General features: G+C 43.3%; 1 protein-coding gene across 1 annotated transcript in view; it reads right to left on the bottom strand.

The window, feature by feature from the left end:
- Positions 1–11,925, bottom strand: part of LOC119160989 (uncharacterized) — a 73,160-nt gene extending 61,235 nt beyond the window's left edge. Inside the window, exons 1-2 of the mRNA XM_075880313.1 lie at positions 11,555–11,925; positions 11,322–11,459 (exon numbers count right to left, since the gene is read on the bottom strand). The gene's annotated coding sequence lies outside the window, so the exon portion shown is untranslated. The remainder of the gene's footprint in view (positions 1–11,321; positions 11,460–11,554) is intronic.
- Between the last annotated feature and the right edge of the window lie 690 nt (positions 11,926–12,615).

The following is a 12,615-nucleotide window of genomic DNA, read 5'->3' as shown; positions in this document are numbered from 1 at the left end:
AGCTGATCAGCCTGTAATTCTTCAAGTCCTTGTCATCTCCTTTCTTATGTATTAAGATGATGTTAGCGTTCTTCCAAGACTCTGGTACCCTTCCCGTCAGAAGACACCTCGTAAACAGGGTGGCTAGTTTTTCTAACACAGTTCGTCCTCCATCTTTCAGCAGATCTGATGTTACCTGATCCTCACCAGCAGCTTTGCCTCTTAGCATGCTCTCCAAAGCTTTTCTGACTTCTTCTATCATTACTGGTGGGGTGTCGTCTGGGTTACTGCTAGTTCTTATAGTATTAAGGTCGTGGTTGTCTCGGCTACTGTACAGATCTCTGTAGAACTCCTCCGCTATTTTAACTATCCTATCCATATTGGTAGTTATTTTGCCTTCTTTGTCCCTTAGTGCATACATCCTACTTTTGCCTATCCCAAGTTTCCTCTTCATTGCTTTGAAGCTTCCTCCATTTTTCAGAGCGTGTTCAATTCTCTCCATGTTATACCTTCTCACATCGCATACTTTACGTCTATCAATCAACTTCGAAATCTCTGCCAGTTCTATTTCGTCTGTTGTACTTGACTTTTTCATGGTTTGACGCTTCTTAATTAGGTTCTTCGTTTCCTGGGAAAGCTTGCCAGTGTCCTGTTTAACTACCCTGCCTCCAACTTCCACTGCACACTCCGTAATGATACTCGTCAGATTATTATTCATTGTATCTACGCTAAGGTTGGTTTCCTTACTAAAAGCCGAGTACCTGTTCTGCAGCGACACTCTGAATACCTGTACTTTCCCTCTCAGTGCTAGCTCATTGATTGGCTTCTTGCGTATCAGTTTCTGTCGTTCCTTCTTCAAGTCTAGGCGAATTCGAGACCGTACCATTCTATGGTCACTGCATCGTACCTTGCCAACCACTTCCACATCCTTCAGGATTCCTGGGTGTGCAGTCATTATAAAGTCTATTTCGTTCTTATTTTCGCCATTAGGGCTCCTCCATGTCCCCTTGCGGTTTTCTCGTTTTCGGTAGAAGGTATTCAAAATCCGCAAATTATTGCGTTTTGCGAATTCTACTAGTAGCTCTCCTCTGGCGTTTCTAGTGCCGATGCCATAATCTCCTACTGCCTGGTCTCCAGCCTGCTTCTTCCCTACCTTTGCATTAAAGTCGCCCATCACTATAGTATACTGTGTTTTTACCTTACTCATTGCCGATTCCACATCTTCATAGAAGCTTTCAACTGAAGCGTCATCATGGCTGGCTGTAGGCGCGTAAGCCTGTACTACCTTCATCTTGTATCTTTTATTCAGTTTAATTACAATACCTACCACCCTTTCATTAATGCTATAATATTCCTCTATGTTGCCAGCTATGTTTCTGTGAATTAGGAACCCCACTCCCAGTTCTCTTCTGTCTGCCAAGCCCCGATAGCAAAGGACGTGTCCATTCTGTAGCACCGTATAGGCCTCATCTGTCCTCCTAACCTCACTGAGCCCTATTATATCCCATTTAACACCCTCTAGCTCTTCGAATAGTACAGCTAGACTTCCCTCACTAGATAAGGTTCTAGCGTTAAACATTGCCAAGTTCAAGTTCCAATGGCGGCCTGTCCGGATCCAGAGAATCTTAGCACCCTCTGCTGCGTTGCAGATCTGACCGCCGCTGTGGTCAGTTGCTTCGCAGCTGCTGGGGACTGAGGGCCGTGAGTTATTTGACGTATGCATGTGGGAAGTAGTGGCCAGATACTGCACCAGGGTGGCCAATCCTTCTCCGGTGAGGGAGTGCGTTCCCGGCGGTGGTTACCGGTGAGGCCGCAGCCCAGGCCTCTTAATGCAGTTCCATCAACACGTGGATTTTTTTTTAAATCCGGTTGGGAACTGCGCGGCACCGGGATTTGAACCACGGACCTCTTGCATGCAAGGCGGATGCTCTAACCACTACGCCATCGCCGCACCTCCAACAAAATACACGTTTCTAATGTTTTTGCCACTGTTGCTTGTTGCCACTGTCAAAGAAGATTGCTTTATTATGTCAGGGTCATTACTACGTATTATGGGACGCAGCTTATCCACTACGAGAATACCTCTTGACACCATACAGGGATTATGGTGCTATGACGAAGGAGGAAAAAGGTTTAATTATAGGTTTTCAGCAACGCGAGTGCTTATCAAAAATGCATTCAGCACACTCAAGAAGCCATTCAGGCAGCTCATGTACATTGAGTTACACACTATTCACAGACTCAATAAGTTTATCATCAGCTGCTGTATTCTTCATAACTTGTGCATAGATTATGGTGATGAAGAGCCTGATGATGATCACGATGAAGAAGAAGGAACGCCTAATGCTATGCAGGAGCAAGACACTACTGATGAGCACATTGATGAAAGTTTTGAACAGCAAGCTTCGCACAAGCTTGGTGAAATTAATCATGCAAAGGTATTGGCAAAGGTGTTACAAAAAGATTGTGGGAACACCATGTTAAGCATCTTTCAGTGTGCTGTTTTACTTTATTGCTACATACTAACATTCCAGCTATACTTTATTAGTTTCTGGATATTGTAATCAATTTTCATGCATTTTTCAAAATTAATTTCAGCTGCAGTGTAATCATTTTCATCTCACAGTACAATTTGTGTTCTTTTTTTTTAACATTAGCCGCAGCGCCACGTAACGCATTATTGCGGGGGGGGGGGGGGGCACAGTGCTTCATAGAATGAATTTGCAGTCTTGTGGCCCAATAAATCACCTAATAACATATTACATTTGGCAATAGCTTATGGAAAAAAAAAAAGAATGCTGACACAGATCAGTTCTGGGGTTGTATGGCCGAACTGTAAATTTGTGGTCATCACGAGAAGATTCATAACGTGCTAGTTTGAAACATTCTGAATGATAAATGCCTGTTTTCCTGTTATAGAGTGAATGAAATATTTTAAATATTAGATTGTGTCTTCGATCATGCAATTATTACCAATTAAGATCTCTCTTGATACATTGGGAGCTTTAGGATCGGTCATATATTTTCCGAAAAAATCTTGCTGCGAATGACTGAACGCGCTAAAGTGCATAAATATGTACTTTGTGAAACTGATCCCACACAGAACAGGTGTATTCCAGTATTGGTGTAACGTAGAGATAATATGTGGCCTGTTTAAAGCTCCTTTTCTAGGGTTTCTGAGCTTTGCACGCCAAAGTGATGCCATGCTCCAGAAATTTCGACTGCCTGCTTCAATATGAAGTGTGACCTCACAACACATGAGGTTCTACTGAAATTTTCATTCAGAGTCAACGCCGAAGATGCGCCTTGAAAGCTTCATTTTCTCAGCATGCTGCCATGCTTTTTCAAGCCGACAGCGTTCTTTGTGTGCCTGCCTTTCTATGGGACGCTTCATTTTTTTTTTCTTCTTGACGGTCGGCTTGTTTTTTCCTTTTTCCTCTTTTGGTCATTTCATTGAAGAAATGTACCATCTCCAAATTTCTGGAACCAGACAGCTTAGGTTAATTGGGCTCTGGTTCTTTGTTGCGCTCGTCGACTCCTGGCTTGTCAACGATTGCCTATTTACAAGCTGCATTTAAACTGATGCGTATAGCATTGACCAAGATTGAGGACAGCATGCACAGTGGACACACTAGACCTCTTCTTCTTCATCTTCCGTGTGCAGAATGTCTGATATGTCAGCTATGTAGCAATATCAAGCTCAAATTAGTCATACAGGCGTGAGTACGTGTTCTATCGAAGTCAAAGGCCACAACGTGTTCTCTAGGTCCACATTTTGTTAGCCAAAGCGAAGGGATGACACAGTATAAAAGTGGGAACAATTTGCCAATTTGTAAAAGAGACACCGAGGCCTAAGCTGATGTAGAAACAAATGCAATACAACCACAGATACTAAAGGGAAAAACAAATTATCCCTGCACGTTGGTTTTCATTGATACCCTCACACGAAAGTGAAGAACACTCTATGCACAGCTGATCTTTATCTCATGAGCAGTTTGGTACCTGACACACGTAAATAACTTTTGCGACAAGGAAGACATAGCTGCACATAGGCGAACACACAAAGTTCCCCTTGCCCTGCTCATACTTGCGGAGTGTGCTTGACAAGCGTGAGTGCTGACGTGTAGTGCGGCTCAGTGTTTCATATTCGATGGGAAGGCACAAGGTGCGTGAGTGGCAATGCACTGCTCCTACTAATACCACCAGATCTAGGGGTTACGAAATTTTTGTAAATAATAGTTTTCTCCATATTCACGACCACTTCATACGCGCGACAAAACAGCTTTTTTGACAAGAGTCAGCGCCCTATTGGCGCACCAATAGGGCGCTGACTACTCATCACTTAAAAGTATCTAATAACAAAGTTCATGGAATGTTCAAGTCTCAGTCTTCTTGAACGCTACTTTTATCAGGATAAATGTACTCGATGCTGTCATTATAACATTAACACATTTAAGCTTAAACAATATCAAAACATCACATTCGTTCAAGCATACTCTATGCTGTCATTATAGCATTAACCCATTTAGGCTTAAACAATATTAAAACATCACATTTGTTCAAACATGCTCACTATGCAAATACTATATAGTGCAAAATAACAAAAATGCGGACCAAGGTGAAATACACAAAACTTAAAAAGACGTTTCGGCTCCCCACACAGGAGCCTTGTTCACTGTGACTGCGAACAAGGCTCCCTGGGGAGCCGACTTCTTACACCAGCTTTATGGGGGCATTCATCTTTAGCTCAACAAAACAATCAAGATGTATTTCCTACATTGAGGAATTACAGGAATGGAATTGAACTGCTCGGTCATTCCCAGAGTGGGAATGGGCTAAGTTTTTGCATTCTAAAGAATTAAAAGAAATAGAATTGCAGCAAGTCCCGATTCCCCGGAATAGAATTGGAATGGATTGGAGTCACCCATTCCAATGTACAATACTTTTGTAGAGAACTCCCACTGTTCCTAAGAGTGTTAGGCTGTCCGCCAGTCTAGGGCCAAGGCAAATATGATTTGTCCGTAAAGCATTTAGATTGCACAGGCGCGATAGTTCACCAAAGCTGCGAGAGGGTTGAGAAGCAGAAGATGAGAGTGGTGTCATATTTGCAAGATGTTTCAGCGCGCGAACACAGGAAAAAGGACAGGGTAGACAGAAAGAGCGCTGACTTCCAACTAACTTTATTTCACAGAGTGGCAAGAATATATACTGCTGAAAGAATGATAACAGAGCATGAAGGTAAAATGCCGATGGTAAATTAGCCCAAGCTTCCGCTCTTGAGAGTGGAGGGCACGAAAATGAGCACTAAGAATCTCCCAGAGTTCATGCTCGTTTATAGGACAACAATTAAAGGGTTTTCAAGGATTTTCAAGGCTATGTATGTGATATTTCAAGGACCTCTTTGTCTGTTAAAACCCAACTGACACACCTTCAGGGAGGATGGAGGCTTGAAATAACTATAATTCATCAAAAAAGAGTAACATCACCGGAGAAAACATAATAAATATGGCTTTGATAACAATTTATTTCTAGACAACTTTCAATCAAGTCACTGTTAATGAATTAGCAGCTACATTAGACTTATGCAGGAGAGGCAGAAGCAAATAGTGACCTGACGTGCATCATCAAATCAAACAGGCTCTGGAAGTCTGTCAACACCAAGCAGAGAGAGATAGTGGAGATTGATATGGAAATTCAGGAAAAGCAGTAAGGAGTGGCACATTAAACTGTTCCTTAGTTTTGCCTATCTTGTGTCATACTGAAAAAAGTTTGCATACTGTGTCATACTGAAAGCGATTCTCTATGTAACTTAAGAAACTAAGATATATATATATATATATATATATATATATGGGAAAGAAGGGAAAGAAGTGCATACTTAAGGGCTCGTTTTTCCGTGTTTTGACACAATAATGCCAAGGAAAGTATAGGGGAGGTCGTTACACCGAATTGTAAGGTAAATGTGAAGAAGGAAAAGTGGGAAAGTGGGTGAAAAGATAACTTGCCGTGGGCAGGAACCGAACCTGCGACCTTCGAATAACGCGTTCGATGCTCTACCACTGAGATACCACGGCGGCTATCCTCCCAGCCACTTTTATTGGATATATATATATATATATATATATATATATATATATATATATATATATATATATATATATATATATATAGGGATATTTTTTTCAGCATTATATTGTTCCTTAGTGTAGCGCTTTTTGACACACTGCTGAAAAATAAAACTTTTGCCCACTACAGCTGGCCACATTGCATTTCTTATTAAGCTACTTCAGGTTTGTGACCACCAGGTCGTGGGATCAAATCCCGGCTGCAGCAGCTGCATTTTTGATAGAGGCAAAAATGCTGTAGTACCATGTGCTCGGATTTGGGTGCACGCCAAAGAACTTTAGGTGGTCGAAATTTTCCGATCCCTTCACTGCAGCGTCTTTCATAATCATATCGTAGTTTTGGGACGTTTAACCGCACATATCAATCAGGTTTATGACCACCGTTTTTTTATTTATCAGCCTAAATTACATGATGAGTATGTTGCTAGGCCTTTCTTATGTTATGATTGGCCTGCACGTTTGCCTGTGTTGTACATTCGTCATTACACACTTCGTTGTGTCTTTTGCCGTTTGGGGCCAGTAAAGATATGTATCAACATATTTACACTCGCATAGCAGCAAAGTTTGGTGGATGGACCACATAAACTGTCGCGCATTTGTGTGTGTATTTACATGTTAGCAGATCAAGCGAAGGTTCAATAGATTTGTTATTTTTGGGCTTGAGTATACCTTAGCACGCGTAAGAGTCACACTGCGATATGCTTGAACGTGGCTTATTGGAGCTTGCAACTGTATCTGCCTTTTACAATTAAAATTAATCTCCGCCGAGTGAAAAGTATCGTAGTGATTGACTCTGGCGAGATCTGTTCCGGTGGGTACACGTATGACCACCACTTCGGCAATAATCTCGTCGGCGAGTCAACCTGAAGCTCTTGCGACCGACATTCCTGCCCAATATCTCAGAGTGCCAAAGCCTTGATCAACATTGCGACATGTCCCATCCGCAGACATTATTGACACTAAAAGCACCCAGGTATAATATTGGGATAGTAGCACCACTTAGTTTCTAAATCATGTTACTGCAAAGCGAAGAAAAGAAATGTGTGTAAGTGCCGGGGAAAGGGGCGTTCGCGCGAAAAATTTCGGGGGAGAGGGTTGAACCTCCCGCACCTACGCCACTGCCTGCTGTGGTTGCAAAAACATTTTTTCCCGTACCGGTAAAACTTGTTAAAGTGGCGCAAACACTTTTCAATTTGTTTGGTCTGCCGTTCATGGATGCACAGTGAGTCGATTGTTGAATCCTATCGTGAGCTCCTTCCACGTTCTATATTAGGGCACACGGCGTCTGTCTTGGTACTTGTTCACAAAGCCCGTCAGGACGTAGTCATTTCGTCGGTGAAGTTCGGTGCGCCACTCCACAATAAACCCAACTTCGTAAAAAAATGCCATAAAACTGCGCAAATTATCAAATAAACCTAATGAAATGTAAAAAAATAGTGAGAGAGAACAACCAACGCTAAATTGAGCGCAATAACACCACCGGGCACTACAAAAACAAACAAGATGTCGAAATTACAAAAAAAAAACCTGCGTCGACGGGAGTTGTAGAAAAGTGGCCAGACAAAAAAATGTATAATTCATCGAAAGTGGCTGGTGCCTAAACAATCGTTGCTACCGTTTACGTTTGGCTGGTTATGTGCCCATTGTTGTTGGTTTCTTGCAGTAAAGCTAAGTTATTGTTTTTCGAGGTGTTGACTTTGTAGCGAAATTGAGTGGTATAACGTTGTGCACCAAAGAAATAAACACCAGAAGACACGCTCGCGTTTTTTTTTTTTTGTCTGAGGTTGTTTCTGGGCCATTTAAGAAAGAGAAGCCGAGGAAACGATGGGCTCAGATGTTCACAATTTGTGGGAACGCACTTAACCTCCCCCTTTTCGCAAGTTGGTTAAGTCATATGGCACTGACGCGCAAAAAGTCGCCGCTAGTTATCGCTAGTGAAAGGTCTGGGTGACTGCACTTGTTGCAAACGCATTGCCAATGCCGTAATAATTTCTGGGAATCGACTTGCCAGAACCATGATAAGATTTTCAATGCGGCCGTAGTAGAAGGCTCCGGAGAATGGTCAACTGGTGTTTTTTTCACGTGTATGAAAATCACACAGCACACAGACAGCAGCTCCAGCATCCGCCTCTCCCTGAATGAGACTGCCGCGGCCGATATGGTTGGAAGTGCCGAGCAGACTTCGTAATGCTAATATAAATATATCACTAATGGCACGTCCAAGCAGGTCGACATCCGAGCATACAAGGCACTCATATGCCGCTGCATGGTCGATGACTTATACGCTGAAGGCAGTTAGTGGTTACGATGTACCGTTTGAGATGACCTAGCAACTAAGGCTTATATCTAATGTGTATACGCATAAGTAGTGCTCAAAACTAAACAAAATTGATGAAAATGATGTACACAGTTTTCTTACAATGAAACACCGGGAATCACGTAATATATATCTACTGCACAGGAGTTATTGAGGCCCGTGGGCTTAGATTTTAGGTGCACGTTAAACAGCTTCAAATGGTCGAAATTTCCGGAGCCCTCCTTTACGGCGTCTGTCATTATCATATGGTGGTTATGGGACGCTAAACCCTAACAAGTATATTATGAATATTATTAATATTATTATAATATTATTGTTATTATCATTGCAGAATGGTTTCTTCACCGATATCACAAAAAGAACAGTTTAGGTTGTCACCAAGCCTTACATAATAATTTAAATAATGGACAAGCATGCTAGAGACTACCGTTTGCGAGAACGTTTTCGTTGACTGGAAACTAAAGGAAAGTTGTATTATGACGCCGTCTTCCTAACGTGCTTTTTTTCCCGAGATATTTACCTACATACTTTCAACTCGATTCAAATTAGTGGCATACATGCAACACCGCGAGCATCCACATGACGGGGCCGTTGCGCTTGGCATAATATGAAGATGGGGCAGAGGCATCAGTATAGCTGATAACTGCTCTAATTTCTCTATCAACTAGAAAAATCAAAGCATTACTTTGTGACTACGCCTTTCACGAACAATCGGTCGTTCTGAAATATCTGATAATGCCGAGAAAAGATTTGCATATAAACACGCTAACTGAAAACGATGTTTACAATATTTCCATGTGCCGGCGCCCCATCGTCCCCGCATGCGACTTGCAGCATTAGGCAACTAATGATCCCAATTTCGCATGGGTGATACGACGTGAGATTTGTCGAGCTCGGCGGCTAACACAAGAAGGTCGCGGGAGCACTTGGCATGGCGACTGCGTTTCGCAATATTTTAGATGCCTGTGTGCTTAGGGGCACGATGAAAATTAAACTCCACATTGGTGGAAATTTACGAAGCCGTCCACTATACGGCTCTTCTCGTAATCATATTACGGTTTTGGGGCGCAAAGCCTCAATACCTATTACTAATAATATATACGAAAAGAGGTGAACGTATGCAGGCACATGTGTTTCTGAAAACGGGCATGTTACAAGAATTTTACTGTACCGAATTCTGTTGGAATACTGCTGCCTCTATTATAAATATGCCCGTTTACCGCGGTCACTAAAATATCCACCAATAAATTGATTTCACAGGAACATTGACAATCGTCGTATATTCTTGAAACCTCGCGCAGCATATCAGGGGTGGACTCGAAGTACTTGTGGATGCCACATTTTTATCAAATATTCGAGGCTTCATTTTTATCGTACACACGCATACGCCGTATGTGGCAAACCTGGAATAGCGTTAGAACCTAGAATTTGTTGGGCCAGGCTAATATCTTGCGACAACCGGACAACATGAACACTTAGGTAGTAATTGTTTGAATTTTACGTCCCAAAATTAAAATACGGTTACGAGCGATGCTGTAGTGGAGGGCTAAATCACCGCCTGATGTTCATTATTGTGGATGTAAATCTAAGTACTCGACCAAGCATTTCTCTTCCAGTTGTCCGTGGTGACCGCAATTAGATCCCGCGACTACCAAGGTCAGCCGTCGAGAAAATGAACCTTCGAAAGTGAGCATAAGACGTAAACGCGTTGCAACTGGACATCTATGGGTCTGCATTACCAACAAATAGTTAACCTTGAGGGAGCTATCAGGTACCCCACCGTCGTCTTTCTTCAGCTTGTGAAAACGTTTCGTGACCAGCAAGAAAAAAAAGAAAATATTTCTCTGTTCAGTTGATAATACGCAGATACTTAGCAGAGCGCGTGAGAAATGCGGTCGGTAAGCCATCAGTCAGATTTTATTCGGCCTTTCATATAAGGAACAACAATATTATCACTCTTAGTGTTTCGTTACACTGCTAGTGCATACACTATTTACGAAGTAAGCCGAACCGTATATTTGTCGAATAACTTGTATGAGCTATTTAGAAGAAAAAGAGCTTATGAGATAGAGACGCTGACATTGATATGGTGATGTCACTCGCATATAACATACCCGGTGCGAAACGTGCATACATTTTTATAACGTAATTTAAGAGGTGTGGCAATTAGGATTAGCACACTTTTTGAGTTCTCAGACACAACCAACGGAAAGAGTGAAGCTACCTCTGTATTATTCTGAGTTTGATAGTCGAAGAAGTGCGTTTACAGTTGAAAGGGCCTACACAGGGAATGTGGAGTATTTGGATCTTGACACGGAATACGTAACACGAAGTGACGTACTCGAGCATACATTCGTTTTTACTCAGCATCACTTCGTAGTTCAGTTCTCACGCGTTATTTTGACGAACAAAATCTCTTCACAACAATATACAGAGTGGTCCACTGAATGTAAGGTAGTAAGTGTATTTTTTCGCCTGGTGAAACAAATGGCGCTTCAATTTTAATATGATAATGAGAGCAATGTGTAAAAGTAGAATGCAGGCACTTGAAGCTACGGTGTAAAAAAATGAGACTCACATCCAGCATATACCGGTCTAAATGGCGACAGAGTTAGCCACCATTTAGAGTTACGGATTGAGTAGACACCCCGCTGGCTGTCTTTTAAGAGGCATTAGTGTGCCATGATCATACCGACATGCATCACCAACAATATAACTAGATACCTAAGAATTTTTGTCGGCTCAAGCGACTTCTTTAAGAGAGAATGTCAACGCTTGTCGTCGCCACATATAGACTTGGCCTTTCGATACGCGTGTATAGCCGCGTGCTCGCCCGAGAGGCTACCGTGGTCTTTTCAACAACACCTTCAAACGCAAAACAGGCGGATGCCCAAACCCACCTGGCCGGAGCAGCCGGGGCTAGCTTCCTCTCGGACACACCACGTGGGCGCGAGGCTGCGACGGCCGGAGGTCTTCGCGGTGGTCGTCCTGGCCGAGAACAAGCTTACACCGGCCTCCGTGCGTCGTTCGGATGGTGTCTGGGAAAAGAAAAGAAATATGGTGCCGCGTTTGCCCGGCGCGCGCTTCTCCTCCTGCGTGGCCTACAAACGGTGAGAGCCGCGTGTGTACGCACCCCGTTACGCGAGAGGTCTACTGTGCGAAGAGAGCGTGAAAAGCGCCAGGAAAGGCAGCGCGCGGGTAAGGCCACCGACCGGGTCGTCGGAGAGTGCGGAGAGCGCCTTCGTTCGTTTCGTCGCCGACTGTCGTTTCGGCGTCGTCGGTTCCTGCCTTCGAGCTAACGCTCAGCCCGGCTCGCGACGCCAGAACTGGGTCGGTCCTATTTTGATGCCCAGTTCGACAAACTCGGGAATGCTGTTGCTACCATCAGGCGCATGTACACTATAGGCGAGAAAGATGGGAAGAGAATGCTGAAGAATTCTTCTCAATCATACGCGATAATTATTCGTTACACATTAGTTTTTAACTTTTCCTTTTTTTTTTCATCGCCTTCGCAGCTGGCTCGCAGTAGGCAGAGTGCTCGGAACTACAGAAACGGGCGCATCTTCGAACCCCTTTTTTGAGCGTGCTCCCTCTCTCTCGTTCTCGCATGCACTCACTTCCGGTGTCGTATTTGGCCCGGTAATAAATGAACCGGTGTCGAGTCTGCTACGGGAAGTTGGGGCGTGTCGCTGTGTACAAGGATCACAAAGGCGGAAAAGTGTTGCTGATCTCGGAGTGGTGTTTTTTTGTTTTTTGTTTTTTATTCCGCGTAGAAGGAAAGCCATCATTCAGCAAAGGCCAAATTTTTTTCTTCGCGCCGCATGAAAAAGAAGCAGCGGCGTAACGGTTTTCCTGCGTATTGGGCATGAATGATTTAATGCTCGCACGGTTGATGCCTTTGCATTTGCCCACTTCTGCAAAGAACAACATATTACGTCGTTCCCTACAACGTAGCGTGTTGCGGCATACTGTCTCGTCGTGTAATAGGGTTGGCATGCAACCCTATGTCACTGGACTCTTAGGAAGTTCGCGGTACAGATAGATAGATATGTGGGGTTTAACGTCCCGAAACCACTATATGATTATGAGAGACATCGTAGTGGACGGTTCCAAAAATTTTGACCACCTGAGGATTTTTAACGTGCACCCAAATCTGAGCACACGGGCCTACAACATTTCCGCCTCCATCGGAAA

This window comes from Rhipicephalus microplus, chromosome X (genome assembly GCF_043290135.1).
Source record: "Rhipicephalus microplus isolate Deutch F79 chromosome X, USDA_Rmic, whole genome shotgun sequence".
In the NCBI taxonomy this organism is placed as follows: Eukaryota; Metazoa; Arthropoda; class Arachnida; order Ixodida; family Ixodidae; genus Rhipicephalus; species Rhipicephalus microplus.
The sequence above is the reverse complement of the archived record's forward strand: the minus strand, read 5'-3'. Positions and strand labels throughout refer to the sequence as shown.